The sequence below is a fragment of the Nerophis ophidion genome, linkage group LG29, assembly GCF_033978795.1.
Source record: "Nerophis ophidion isolate RoL-2023_Sa linkage group LG29, RoL_Noph_v1.0, whole genome shotgun sequence".
Classification (NCBI taxonomy): domain Eukaryota; kingdom Metazoa; phylum Chordata; class Actinopteri; order Syngnathiformes; family Syngnathidae; genus Nerophis; species Nerophis ophidion.
This window is the reverse complement of record NC_084639.1, coordinates 3,631,918-3,646,977: the sequence shown is the minus strand read 5'-3', so window position 1 is coordinate 3,646,977 and position 15,060 is coordinate 3,631,918. Positions and strand designations below refer to the sequence as shown.

The following is a 15,060-nucleotide window of genomic DNA, read 5'->3' as shown; positions in this document are numbered from 1 at the left end:
TTCAAAATGACATTGATTTTCATTCATTATTATTTTTTAAAAGAAAGAAACAGCCTGCATGGCCGCTTTGTGTTATTAAAGCATTGCAACATTTTCTTGTTACATTTCACCTGTTTGCTCTTTTATATCACTTTTTATACTTTTAATTTTTTTCAATTGTATTTTTAAAATGTACCGTGGGGCCGTTAAAAATGACCTGCGGCCCGCAAATGGCCCCCGGGCCGCACTTTTGACACCCCTGCTTTAATTTGAAAAGCAGTGACCGGATGTAATATAGATCAAGTAATCTCGCGAGATTCCCTGGTTGAGCCGCGTATGCCTGGCTAGGGTGCGCGCGAGTTCAGAGAGCGACCATAAATCAGCAGACGTGCGGAAGTAAAGACCAGGTAATTCAACATTTTTCCTTATTTTATTTTACTTTGTCCTGGTGTTGGAAAACATTAAAAACGATGCTCCGTGTGACTTAGTTTCCGTGTATATTGTCGGGGTTTTGCTAACGAGAACGATTGACCAGAGTCCTCAGACAAACATAAAAAAAATGCACCTGTTCCTCGTTTCACAACTCCCGTGATTTTAATGACAGCCTGAGCTAATTAAAACTATTTATCAATCATTTGGTTGGCAAATATTTAACAAGTTTGCCTTTAAGAAGACTTACAAAAAGCGTGTGTCCAAAACGGCTGATTTATATTATTGTGACGTCATCATCACGTTGGCTCATATTTGCATAGTTAGTGATATGTTAATTAGCTATCAATTTTTGTTATTTTTTAGCCCTGTGATGTCATTTGTAAGGTAGTATTTATTTATTTAAATTTTCTAAAAGTAATACTAAAAATATTTGTTTCTTTATAGAGTTTTATACATCAATCAATCAATGTTTATTTATATAGCCCTAAATCATTAGTGTCTCAAAGGGCTGCACAAACCACAACGACATCCTCGGTAGAGCCCACATACGGGCAAGGAAAACTCACACCCAGTGGGACGTCGGTGACAATGATGACTATGAGAAACCTTGGAGAGGACCGCATATGTGGGCAACCCCCACCCCTAGGGGACCGAATGCCATGGATGTTGAGCGGGTCTAACATGATACTGTGAAAGTTCAATCCATAGTGGATCCAACACAACCGTGAGAGTCCAGTCCAAAGTGGATCCAACACAGTAGCGAGAGTCCCGTCCATAGTGGAGCCAGCAGGAAACCATCCCAAGCGGAGGCGGGCCAGCAGCGCAGAGATGTCCCCAACTGATACACAGGCGAGCGGTCCATCCTGGGTCCCGACTCTGGACAGCCAGTACTTCATTCATGGCCGAACCCCCTCCACAAGGGAGGGGAGGACATAGGAGAAAAAGAAAAGAAACGGCAGATCAACTGGTCTAAAAAGGAGGTCTATTTAAAGGCTAGAGTATACAAATAAGTTTTAAGATGAGACTTAAATGCTTCTAGTGAGGTAGCATCTCAAACTGTTACCGGGAGGGCATTCCAGAGTACTGGAGCCGGAACGGAAAACGCTCTATAGCCCGCAGACTTTTTTGGGGCTCTGGGAATCACTAATAAGCCGGAGTCCTTTGAATGCGGATTTCTTGCCGGGACATATGGTACAATACAATCGGCAAGATAGGATGGAGCTAGACCGTGTAGTATTTTATACGTAAGTAGTAAAACCTTAAAGTCACATCTTAAGTGCACAGGAAGCCAGTGCAGGTGAGCCAGTACAGGCGTAATGTGATCAAACTTTCTTGTTCTTGTCAAAAGTCTAGCAGCCGCATTTTGTACCAACTGTAATCTTTTAATACTAGACATGGGGAGACCCGAAAATAATACGTTACAGTAATCGAGGCGAGACGTAACAAACGCATGGATAATGATCTCAGCGTCTTTAGTGGACAGAATGGAGCGATTTTTAACAATATTACAGAGATGAAAGAAGGCCGTTTTAGTAACGCTTTTAATGTGTGACTCAAAGGATAGAGTTGGGTCGAAGATAATACCCAGATTTTTTACCGAGTCACCTTGTTTTATTATTTGGTCGTCAAATGTTATTGTTAAATAGAGGTCGGTGTCTAGCAGGACCGATAATCAGCATTTCCATTTTTTTGGCGTTAAGTTGCAATTTAAGTTAATGCGATCAAACTTTGTCAAAAGTCTAGCAGCCGCATTTTGTACCAACTGTAATCTTTTAATGCTAGACATGGAGAGACCCGAAAATAATATGTTACAGTAATAGATATATGACTCAGTTGTAAGGAGGCTTTTGTGTTACTTTTTCCAGTGAAGCCGCCATGTTTCCGTCTGCTGCTTCCCGTGTCCTGAGTGGAAACAAATACACGGCCAAAGGAGAAGCCTAAAGAAAAGAGGTATTTTTACATGGTTATTTTTAAAGCAAAATAAGGAAACAAAATAGTCATTTAAAGGGTGATTTAGATAGAATATTCCCAATTACATTAAATAACTGCAGAAAAAATGTGTAATTAAAAGTCATAATGGTATATGACTTAAATTTCTTCATGCACATTTATTCTCATAATACATCAATGTCCATCCATCCATCCATTTTCTACCGCTTATTCCCTTTCGGGGTCGCGGGGGGCGCTGGCGCCTATCTCAGCTACAATCGGGCGGAAGGCAGGGTACACCCTGGACAAGTCGCCACCTCATCGCAGGGCCAACACAGATAGACAGACAACATTCACACTCACATTCACACACTAGGGGCAATTTAGTGTTGCCAATCTACCTATCCCCAGGTGCATGTCTTTGGAAGTGGGAGGAAGCCGGAGTACCCGGAGGGAACCCACGCATTCACGGGGAGAACATGCAAACTCCACACAGAATGTATTTCCTGGAATATTATGGCTGTATCAACATAGAGTTGGGACTTTTTTCTAAATCAAGACTTTTCTTTTTAAATGATTTTGGAGTATCCCAATGATTAGGAACCTTATTGCTGGTTGTTATATTAGCACACATGAGACATGTGACATGGCATAACTATATGTATGTGTGTATGTATGTATGTGTGAAGTAAATTATATTTATATAGCGCTTTTCTCAAGTGACTCAAAGCGCTTTACATTGTGAAACCCAATATCTAAGTTACATTATTAAATCAGTGTGGGTGACACTGGGAGCAGGTGGGTAAAGTGTCTTGCCCAAGGACACAACGGCAGTGACTAGGATGGCGGAAGCAGGGATCAAACCTGCAACCCTGAAGTTGCTGGCATGGCCGCTCTACCAACTGAGCTATACCGCCCCCTATAAATATATATATATATATATATATATATATATATATATATATCTATATCCGTTGTGGTGAAGAAGGAGCTGAGCCGGAAGGCAAAGCTCTCAATTTACCGGTCGATCTACGTTCCCATCCTCACCTATGGTCATGAGCTTTGGGTCATGACCGAAAGGATAAGATCACGGGTACAAGCGGCCCAAATGAGTTTCCTCTGCCGTGTGGCGGGGCTCTCCCTTAGAGATAGGGTGAGAAGCTCTGCCATCCGGGAGGGACTCAAAGTAAAGCCGCTGCTCCTTCACATCGAGAGGAGCCAGATGAGGTGGTTCGGGCATCTGGTCAGGATGCCACCCGAACGCCTCCCTAGGGAGGTGTTTAGGGCACGTCCAACCGGTAGGAGGCCACGGGGAAGACCCAGGACACGTTGGGAAGACTATGTCTCCCGGCTGGCCTGGGAACGCCTCGGGATCCCCCGGGAAGAGCTAGACGAAGTGGCTAGGGAGAGGGAAGTCTGGGTTTCCCTGCTTAGGCTGTTGCCCCCGCGACCCGACCTCGGATAAGCGGAAGATGATGGATGGATGGATATATATATAGTGTGTGTAGATAGATAGATAGATAGTACTTTATTGATTCTTTCAGGAGAGTTCCTTCAGGAAAATTAAAATTCCAGCAGCAGTGTACAGAGTTGAGATCAATTGAAATAAAAATAAAAGTAAATAATGGGGGTTTAAATGGAAACAAAATAGAGAAATATTACAATAAGAATAAAAACTAAAAAACAACGGGAATAAAAATATAACAGTAAAATAAGAATATAACAAGACAAAGTAGGCAAAGTGTATGTATGTAAATGTGTGTATATATATATATATACACATTGTAACCTCATACACTTATACAGGTACACAACATATCCCAACGTCACCGCGTCACTGCACGTTGGTTGATTGCGTCACCGCGTCAAAAAATTGCGTCACACGCCACTATTCGGCCTTCCATCCATCCATTTTCTACCGCTTATTCCCTTTCGGGGTCACGGGGGGCGCTGGCGCCTATCTCAGCTACAATCGGGCGGAAGGCGGGGTACACCCTGGACAAGTCGCCACCTCATCACAGGGCCAACACAGATAGACAGACAACACTCACACTCACATTCACACACTAGGGACCATTTAGTGTTGCCAATCAACCTATCCCCAGGTGCATGTCTTTGGAGGTGGGAGGAAGCCGGAGTACCCGGAGGGAACCCACGCATTCACGGGGAGAACATGCAGACTCCACACAGAAAGATCCCGAGCCTGGATTTGAACCCAGGACTGCAGGACCTTCGTATTGTGCGGCAGATGCACTAACCCCTCTGCCACCGTGAAGCCCCTATCCGGCCTTGTTTTTACTCATTCCATCGAAGGCCGAATGTGGCTTTTTTTGCCATATTCGGCCGAATATAATCGGTTACCGATTAATCGGTGCATCCCTAGTTATTAGGTAGATACATGTCTCTATTTTTTTTGAAGTGATCATGTTTACAAAGGCTGTTGATGTTGTTCTACCTCACATTGGTCATCGCAGAGGGCGTTACCGAAATTAAGACATAATCAACATGAGCTGTCGGTTTGAGGAATGCCATCCTGCAACATTCCCCGCTGTCACTCAGATTACCACCACAATGACTTCAATCTACATTCATGCTGTATTTGCTCGCCGCCGTTTATATCACAAGATCGAAGATTATGATCTGGCTGCATTGTTGCACCCTTACCTACCTTTTCTTTTGGTACACCTCTATGTCATTGCCGGAGAGGTGCGTTATGAAAGCCATACTGCATTTCTTAAAGGGTTAGAATCTATTTCTGGCAGTGGTGTAATAATGTGTACTAATGAATCATATTCGGCACTATACCGCCTCTAAAACGTACCTGTCCCCCAACCCCCGACGTCGTCACGTCATGTCACTGTTGGTTTACGAGCATAGGAGCGTGTTCGGCAGCGCCCAGTCACCGAGTACTTACAAGCAGACACAGTGTGTCGACAGAAAAGGGAGAACGGACGCATTTTGGTCTAAAAACTGACGATAAAAGTGAAGTTATAACACTGAAACGCCCTCAGGAAGAGGTGCTTTAAGACATAGCCAGCTAGCTAGTCGGCAGTGTTTTAGCTACTTCTAAATAAGTATTCCTCGCCTCCATGGTGACAAATAAAGTACGTTTCTCACAAGTATCATCCCTGCTGGACGAGGAATAGCTAAACATGCTTCACTACACACCGTAGCTCACTGGCATCAAAATATAAACAAACGTCATTGGTGGATCTAAACCTGACATCCACTGTAATGATACCAAGTACAGGACCGTATCTAGTCGATACTACGATGATTACATCGACATTTTTTAGCATCACAAAATCTTCTTTTGTTTTTTAAAAGTTTATATTATGTTTATAAACTCTGGAAATACGTCCCTGGACACATGAGGACTTTAAATATGACACAATGTATGATCCTGTAACTACTTGGTATCGGATTGATACCCAAATTTATGGTATCATCCAAAACTAATTTTCACAACAAAAGTGGAGAAATACACAACGCAAAACCAGTGAAGTTGGCATGTTGTGTAAATGGTAAATAAAAACAGAATACAATGATTTGCAAATCCTTTTCAACTTGTATTCAATTGAATAGACTACAAAGACAAGATATTTGATGTTAAAACTTGGAAACTTCCTTTTTTTGTGTGCAAATGTTCATTAACAACCTCTAAAGGCTTAGTGGCCACATGTGTGGACATCACCTTTTTAGCTCTTATTTCCAAAATTGTGTACACTTCTGAATTGGGGTCTTATTGCCGCTTATGTGGACCCTTATACTGCCACCTGGTGTTGTCAGAAGAGTATAACATACAATGGAAATTGTAAAAGAAAAAAGTGTAAAAATAAGAATCAGCATCTCACTAAACATGAAGTACACGTTTGTGTACTTATGGACTAAGTACATCATATCAAAATATGATTCTTAGTTTTTATTCTAATTAGGGCCCAATTAGCCCAAAGAGCAAAGAGAAATAAAAAATAAATAATGTAAACAAACAGCTTTGGCCTTTAGAGGTTAACTTATAATTTAATGGCAGCAACCCATTGCAAAAAAGTTGGCACAGGTGCACTTTTACCATTGTGTTACATGGCCTTTCCTTTTAACAACACTCTGTAAATGTTTGGGAACTGAGGAGACCACTTTTTGAAGCTTCTCAGGTGGAATTATTTCCCATTCTTGCTTGATTTACAGCTTAAGTTGTTCAACAGTCCGGGTCTCCGTTTTCGTATTTTAGGCTTCATAATGCAACACACATTTTTAATGGCAGACAGGTCTGGACTACAAGCAGGCCAGTCCAGTACCGGCACTCTTTTATGATGAAGCCGCGCTGTAGTAACACTTTCTTGGCATTGTCTCGCTGAAATGATAACGTTGCTTGGATGGTAACAAATGTTGCTCCAAAACCTGTATGTACCTTTTTCAGCATTAATGGTGCCTTCAAAGATGTATAAGTTACCCATGCTTTGGGGACCAATACACCCCCATACCATCATGGATGCTGGCTTTTGAACTTTGCACCTATAACAGTCCGGATGGTTCTTTTTCTCTTTGGTCCGGAGTTTCCAAAAGCAATTTGAAATGTGGACTCATCAGACCACAGAACACTCTTCCACTTTGCATCAGTTCATCTTCGATGAGCTCGTGCCCAGCGAAGCCGGCGACATTTCTGGGTGTTGTTGATAAATGGCTTTCGCTTTGCATAGTCAAGTTTTAACTTGCACTTACAGATGTAACGACAAACTGTAGTTACTGATAGTAGTTTTCTGAAGAGTTCATGAGCCCATGTGGGGATATCATTTTCACGCTGATGTCGTTTTTTTGATACAGTACCGCCTGAGGGATTGAAGTTCATGGGTGTTCAATGTTGGTTTCGGTTTTCTCCAGATTCTCTAAAACTTTTGATGATACTATGGACTGTAGATGGTGAAATCTCTAAATTCCTTACACTAGCTCGTTGAGAAATGTTGTTCTTAAACTGTTTGACGATTTGCTAATGCATTTGTTCACAAAGTGGCGACCCTCGCCCCATCCTTGTTTGTGGATGGAAGCTGCTTTTATACCCAATCATGGCACCCACTTGTTCCCAATTAGCCTGTTCTCCTGTGGGATGTTCCAAATAAGTGTTTTGATGAGCATTCCTCAATTTTCTCAGTCTTTTTTGCCACTTGTGCCAGCTTTTTGGAAACATGTTGCAGGGACAAAATTCCAAATGAGCTAATACTTACAAAAAATAACAAAGTTTACCAGTTTGAACGTCTTTGCGGTCTATTCAAGTGAATATAGGTTGAAAATTATTTGCAAATCATTATATTCTGTTTTAGGGCTTCACGGTGGCAGAGGTGGTAATGCGTCTGCCTCACAATACGAAGGTCCTGCAGTCCTGGGTTCAAATCCAGGCTCGGGATCTTTCTGTGTGGAGTTTGCATGTTCTCCCCGTGAATGCGTGGGCTTCCTCCCACCTCCAAAGACATGCACCTGGGGATAGGTTGATTGGCAACACTAAATTGGCCCTAGTGTGTGAATGTGAGTGTGAATGTTGTCTGTCTATCTGTGTTGGCCCTGCGATGAGGTGGCGACTTGTCCAGGGTGTACCCCGCCTTCCGCCCGATTGTAGCTGACATAGGCGCCAGCGACCCCAGAAGGGAATAAGCGGTAGAAAATGGATGGATGGATGGATGGATGTATTCTGTTTTTATTTACCATTTACACAACGTGACAACTTCACTGGTTTTGGGTTTTGTATAACCTTAGAGGAAAGTCTAATTTTAAACATTTGTATGCGCATACAACACGATGTTTTACTTTTTTGAGTCGACTTATAGGCGCCCGTGGATTACTTGATGGTTGATGAAGCACGGTAAATAAATAAATAAATAAATGGGTTGTACTTGTATAGCGCTTTTCTACCTTCAAGGTACTCAAAGCGCTTTGACACTACTTCCACATTTACCCATTCACACACACATTCACACACTGATGGAGGGAGCTGCCATGCAAGGCGCCAACCAGCACCCATCAGAAGCAAGGGTGGAGTGTCTTGCTCAGGACACAACGGACGTGACGAGGTTGGTACTAGGTGGGATTTGAACCAGGGACCCTCGGGTTGCGCACGGCCACTCTTCCACTGCGCCACGCGGCAGTCTTGAGTAAAGCATGTTCACTCCAAACTGTCACTGACTCTTACCAGCGTGCGGGACTTTGGAGGAGGAAATATTGTTGTGTTACAAACTTTTGTGTGGTGTTGCTTTCCTATCTGTGATTAGTCCAAGCTGATTATCACATCCTTCCTGTTTCTTTTTTAATGCGTCACAATGACGTCGGTCAGCTGGTTAAAAAAAAAAAAAAATACAGATAGCTGAATCATCACCTCCTGGAAGTTTAATTAATTTGTATTATTATTTTGTATTATTTATTATGTCATTTATATTATCCATCCATTTTTTTTCGCTTATCCGAGGTCGGGTCGCGGGGGCAGTAGCCTAATCAGAGAAGCCCAGACTTCCCTTTCCCCAGCCACTTCGTCCAGCTCCTCCCGGGGGATCCCAAGTCACCCAGGACACGTAGTCTTCCCGACGTGTCCTGGGTCTTCCCCTTAGCTTCCTGCCGGTCGGACGTGCCCTAATCACCTCCCTAGGAAGGCACCCGTACCACCTCATCTGGCTCCTCTCCATGTGGAGGAGCAGCGGCTTTACTTTGAGCTCCTCCCGGATGACAGAGCTTCTCACCCTATCTCTAAGGGAGAGACCCACCACCCGGCGGCGGAAACTCATTTTGGCAGCTCTCCCTTAGAGATAGGGTGAGAAGCTCTGTCATCCGGGAGGAGCTCAAAGTAAAGCCGCTGCTCCTCCACATGGAGAGGAGCCAGATGAGGTCAGGATGCCACCCGAACGCCTCCTTAGGGAGGTGTTTAGGGCACGTCCAACCGGTAGGAGGCCACGGGGAAGACCCAGGACACGTTGGGTAGACTATGTCTCCCGGCTGGCTTGGGAACGCCTCAGTATCTCCCGGGAGGAGCTGGAGGAAGTGGCTGGGGAGAGGGAAGTCTGGGCTTCCCTACTTAGGCTGCTGCCCCCGTGACCCGACCTCGGATAAGCGGAAGAAGATGGATGAATGGATGGGTAGAACCTAAAACACAGGACACGTTCGGGCAGCTTGCTCATATGTCAATTGGCCGTGCTCATAGGGATCTATTCCACCAACTTTACCTATTGTGGCGAGCCTCTGAAACAGGGTCCAATTTGTTGCAGTACAGTCCCTTGATTTTTTTTCTTTGGTACAATCCATTGATTGATTGAGACTTCTATTAGTCGATTGGACAGTACAGTACATTTTCCGTACAATTGACCACTAAATGGTAACGCCCGATTAAGTTTTTCAACTTGTTTAAGTCGGAGTCCATGTTAATCAATTCATGGTACAAATATACAAACCCTGTTTCCATATGAGTTGGGAAATTGTGTTAAAGGTAAATAAAACGGAATACAATGATTTGCAAATCTTTTTCAACCCGTATTCAGTTGAATGCACTACATAGACAAGATATTTGATGTTGAAACTCATAAATTTTTTTTTTTTTGCAAATAATAGATAACTTAGAATTTCATGGCTGCAACACGTGCCAAAGTAGTTGGGAAAGGGCATGTTCACCACTGTGTTACATCACCTTTTCTTTCAACAACACTCAATAAACGTTTGGGAACTGAGGAAACTAATTGTTGAGCTTTGAAAGTGGAATTCTTTCCCCTTCTTTTTTTATGTAGAGCTTCAGTCGTTCAACAGTCCGGGGTCTCCGCTTTCGTATTTTACGCTTCATAATGCGCCACACATTTTCGATGGGAGACAGGTCTGGACTGCAGGCGGGCCAGGAAAGTACCCGCACTCTTTTTTTACAAAGCCACGCTGTTGTAACACGTGCTGAATGTGTTCTTGCATTGTCTTGCTAAAATAAGCAGGGGCGTCCATGAAAAAGACGGCGCTTAGATGGCAGCACTTGTTGTTCCAAAACCTGTATGTACCTGTCAGCATTAATGGTGCCTTCACAGATGTGTAAGTTACCCATGCCTTGGGCCCTAATGCACCCCCATACCATCACAGATGCTGGCTTTTCAACTTTGCGTCGATAACAGTCTGGATGGTTCGCTTCCCCTTTGGTCCGGATGACACGATTTCGAATATTTCCAAAAACAATTTGAAATGTGGACTCGTCAGACCACAGAACACTTTTCCACTTTGCATCAGTCCATCTTAGATGATCTCAGGCCCAGAGAAGCCGGCGGCGTTTCTGGATGTTGTTGATAATTGGCTTTCGCTTTGCATAGTAGAGCTTTAATTTGCACTTACAGATGTAGTGACCAACGGTATTTAGTGACAGCGGTTTTCTAAAGTGTTCCTGAGCCCATGTGGTGATATCCTTGAGAAATTGATGTCGGTTTTTGATACAGTGCCGTCTGAGGGATCGAAGGTCACGGTCATTCAATGTTGGTTTCCGGCCATGCTGCTTACGTGCAGTGATTTCTCCAGATTCTCTGAACCTTTTGATTAAATTATGGACCGTAGATGTTAAAATCCCTAAATTTCTTACAATTGCACTTTGAGAAAGGTTGTTCTTAAACTGTTTGACTATTTGCTCACGCAGTTGTGGACAAAGGGGTGTACCTCGCCCCATCCTTTCTTGTGAAAGACTGAGCATTTTTTGGGAGGCTGCTTTTATACCCAATCATGGCACCCACCTGTTCCCAATCAGCCTGCACACCTGTGGGATGGTCCAAATAAGTGTTTGATGAGCATTCCTCAACTTTATCAGTATTTATTGCCACCTTTCCCAACTTCTTTGTCACGTGTTGCTGGAATCAAATTCTAAAGTTAATGATGATTTGCACAAAAAAAAATGTTTATCAGTTTGAACATCAAATATGTTGTTTTTGTAACATATTCAACTGAATATGGATTGAAAATGATTTGCAAATCATTGAATTTCGTTTATATTTACATGTAACACAATTTCCCAACTCATATGGAAACGGGGTTTGTATACTATCAGCATAATCCAGTCATCACACAAGTTAATCATCAGAGTATATACATGAAATATTTTACATTATTTACAATCTGGGGAGTGGAATGTGGAGGGGGTTAGGTGTGGTTGATATTAGCACTTCAATCATCAACAATTATATCATCTGAGAAATGGACATCGAAACAGTGTTGGTCTGACTTGGTAGGATATGTGCAGCGAGCAGAGGACATAGTGAGTTCAGAAAGCATAAGAACAAGTATATACATTTGATTATTTACATTTGATTAATTACAATCTCTGCGATGAGGTGGCGACTTGTCCAGGGTGTACCCCGCCTTCCGCCTGATTGTAGCTGAGATAGGCACCAGCGCCCCCTGCGATGCCCAAAAGGGAATAAGCGGTAGAAAATGGATGGATGGATGGATGGATAATTACAATCTGGGGAGGTGGGATGTGGTGGGGGGAGGATGTTAGTCTAGGGTTGTAGTTGCCTGGAAGTGTTCCTTTAGTACGGTTTTGAAGAATAGAATAGAATAGAACAGAAAGTTCTTTATTGATCCCTTGGGTAAATTTTAGCACTGCAGTTCGCTCACAATAAACAATAAGAATAACAAATAATATACGACATATTATGTATATATTATATAATAGATGAATAATATAAATATATTCTACATTTAAGTGCAGTCAAGAAGGAACATACTGTATGCATTATACAGTCCGATGGCTGTCGGTATGAAGGACCTCCTGTGTCGTTCCGTGTTACATTTTGGGAGTCTGTGCCTTCCACTAAACGTGCTCATTCTCTCCGCAAGGTGTGAGTAGTGGGTGGGAGGTGTTGTCCATAATGGCTAGGAGTTTTGCTAGACTTCTCTCTGACACCACCGCCAGAGAGTCCAGCTCCACTCCCACCACGTTACTGGCCTTCTCTACCAGCTTGTCCAGTCTGTTAGCGTCCCTCGCTCTCTGCCTGCTGTCCCAGCAGGCCACGGCGTACAAGAAGGAGGATAGAGATGCACTTTATTTTACATCCGTTGGGAGTGCATTCCACATTGATGTGGCATAGAAGGAGAATGAGTTAAGACCTTTGTTAGATCGGAATCTGGGTTCAACATGGTTTGTGGAGCTTGCCCTGGTGTTGTGGTTATGGCGGTCATATGGCGGTCATTTACGTTATGGAAGTAGTTTGACATGTACTTCAGTCTCAGGGAGGTGTAGCGGATTTTATAGGCTAGGCTCGGTGCAAGTTGTTTTACTCTGTCCTCCCTGAGTCAACCCACTTTGGAGAAGTGGGTAGGAGTGAGGTGTGATCTGGGGTGGAGGTCTAGAAGTGACCTGACTAGCTTGTTCTGGGATGTTTGGAGTCTAGATTTGAGGGTTTTGGAGGTGCAAGCGTACTCAAAAAAGGGTTGAATGAGAGTTCCCGCTAGAATCTTCATGGAGCTTTTGTTGACCAGAGAGGAGATTCTGTAGAGAAATTGTCCATCCATCCATCCATTTTCTACCGCTTATTCCCTTTTGGGGTCGCGGGGGGCGCTGGCGCCTATCTCAGCTACAATTGGGCGGAAGGCGGGGTACACCGTGGACAAGTCGCCACCTCATCGCAGGGCCAACACAGATAGACGGACAACATTCACACTCACATTCACACACTAGGGCCAATTTAGTGTTGCCAATCAACCTATCCCCAGGTGCATGTCTTTGGAAGTGGGAGGAAGCCGGAGTACCCGGAGGGAACCCACGCATTCACGGGAGAACATGCAAACTCCACACAGAAAGATCCTGAGCCTGGATTTGAACCCAGGACTGCAGGACCTTCGTATTGTGAGGCAGACGCACTAACCCCTCTGCCACCGTAGACAAATTGTGTAAATTTTAATCCACTTTGTTGCACTTCTCACAGTACTGGTTGAGTACAAGAACTTTGGCAACAATGGCTACCCAGCCCCCACAATGCATTGAGAAGTCACTTGCCCTTTCCAGCCATATACTGACATCGAAACAGGAATTCAGAATAATCAACGTGTGGTCTATTAATTATATGTAAAAAAAAAAATAATAATAATTATTTATTTTCATTGTGCATCAAAGACATTTGTTGTAATGATACACAGTGCTATGAGATTGCCTCCCAGTCGAGCCAACAGGTTCTTAAACTTTGTAAAGTGAACTTTTTTTTTGTTTTACTGCCTCATATATAAATCTTGTTTGCCACCCCGCAGCACAACATGCACACAATGAGAAGATGGGACGTCCCACCATGCCTTTGTCCCCCGCCAGAGGAAAACTTCAATCGCCGTGTTGCTCCGCCCTCATTGGCCAGTTTATTAGATCCCTGAAGCCTGAAGGGAGGGATCCTCTCTCCGATTGGTCCTCGGCGCCGTCGGCCTATCGGATTTTGTCAGGGTGAGATTGTCACTTCCTCTTCACACCGGCTGCTGCAGTCAATCAGCTTATTCAGCTCTTCTGTGTGTGTGTGTCGGTCATCCTCCCCCCTGTTTTCCTCTACCAAACAACCCTCCTTTCCACTCCCATCCCCCTCCCTCTTTGCTCACCCAGCCAAACGCACTAGTGCCGTCTCACACACACACACACGAGTGACTGAACACTCACACACTCCTACCACATGAAGCCCAGCAGCAGCGTGGAGTGTGTGTGTGAGTCAGTGGAGCAACTTAAACCTGTGTATGTGTGTTTCTAATGCAGCAGTGGAGTCTCCTGTGCAGCAGATTCCAACAGGACAGTCGAGGATCAGCAAGTCTTCATTGCGAGGTTTGTTTTGCAGCTTTCACACACTCTGCTGCTGCTGCTGTTGTTGTTGTTCTTTTAGCAGATGGGACACACTTGTTGTTTCACAAAGTTCTTCCTAGTGGACTGTGATGTGTTTGGTGAAATTCCCATATTTACACATTCATGTAGACCTGCTAACACTGAAGGACACTTGGTAGTCCAGACATGATATTACTAACACTGACGCGATGTTGGCATTAAAATCACAAAAACAACCGGAACTTTATGCTAGTGAGGTGGGAGATTTTGGCTCTGCAGCTCATTTTTTCATTGGCCTTCGGTGGGCGTAATGTTAAATGATAAATGGGTTGTACTTGTATAGCGCTTTTCTACCTTCAAGGTACTCAAAGCGCTTTGACACTACTTCCACATTCACCCATTCACACACACATTCACACACTGATGGAGGGAGCTGCCATGCAAGGCGCTAACCAGCCCCCATCAGGAGCAAGTGTGAAGTGTCTTGCTCAGGACACAACGGACGTGACGAGGTTGGTACTAGGTGGGAATTGAACCAGGGACCCTCGGGTTGCGCACGGCCACTCTTCCACTGCGCCACGCCGGTGACACTGGAGATGTTCGATCTTCTTCCGCTTATCCGAGGTCGGGTCACGGGGACAGCAGCCTCAGCAGGGAAGCCCAGACTTTCTTCTCCCCAGCCACTTCGTCCAGCTCATTTTTGTTCCCAGAACAGCCGGGAGAACGTGTCCTGGGTCTTCCCCGTGGCCTCCTACCGGTCGGATGTGCCCTAAACACCTCCCTAGGGAGGCGTTCGGGTGACATCCTGACCAGATGCCTGAACCACCTCATCTGGCTCCTCTCGATGTGGAGGAGCAGCGGCTTTACTTTGATCTCCTCCCGGATGGCAGAGTTTCTCACCCTATCTCTAAGGGAGAGCCCCGCCAACCGACGGAGGAAAC

The 15,060-nt window shown here is 44.2% G+C and overlaps 1 protein-coding gene across 2 annotated transcripts in view; it reads left to right on the top strand.

Moving 5' to 3' along the window:
• The first annotated feature begins 294 nt into the window (after positions 1-294).
• arhgef37 (Rho guanine nucleotide exchange factor (GEF) 37) overlaps positions 295-15,060 on the top strand; it is a 77,874-nt gene continuing 63,108 nt past the window's right edge. The window contains exons 1-4 of one of the 2 annotated variants that reach the window (XM_061892010.1): positions 295-386; positions 2,277-2,361; positions 13,573-13,756; positions 14,060-14,122. The gene's annotated coding sequence lies outside the window, so the exon portion shown is untranslated. Of the gene's footprint in view, positions 387-2,276; positions 2,362-13,572; positions 13,757-14,056; positions 14,123-15,060 lie in introns of both variants that reach the window. The other variant, XM_061892009.1, reaches the window with a different exon arrangement.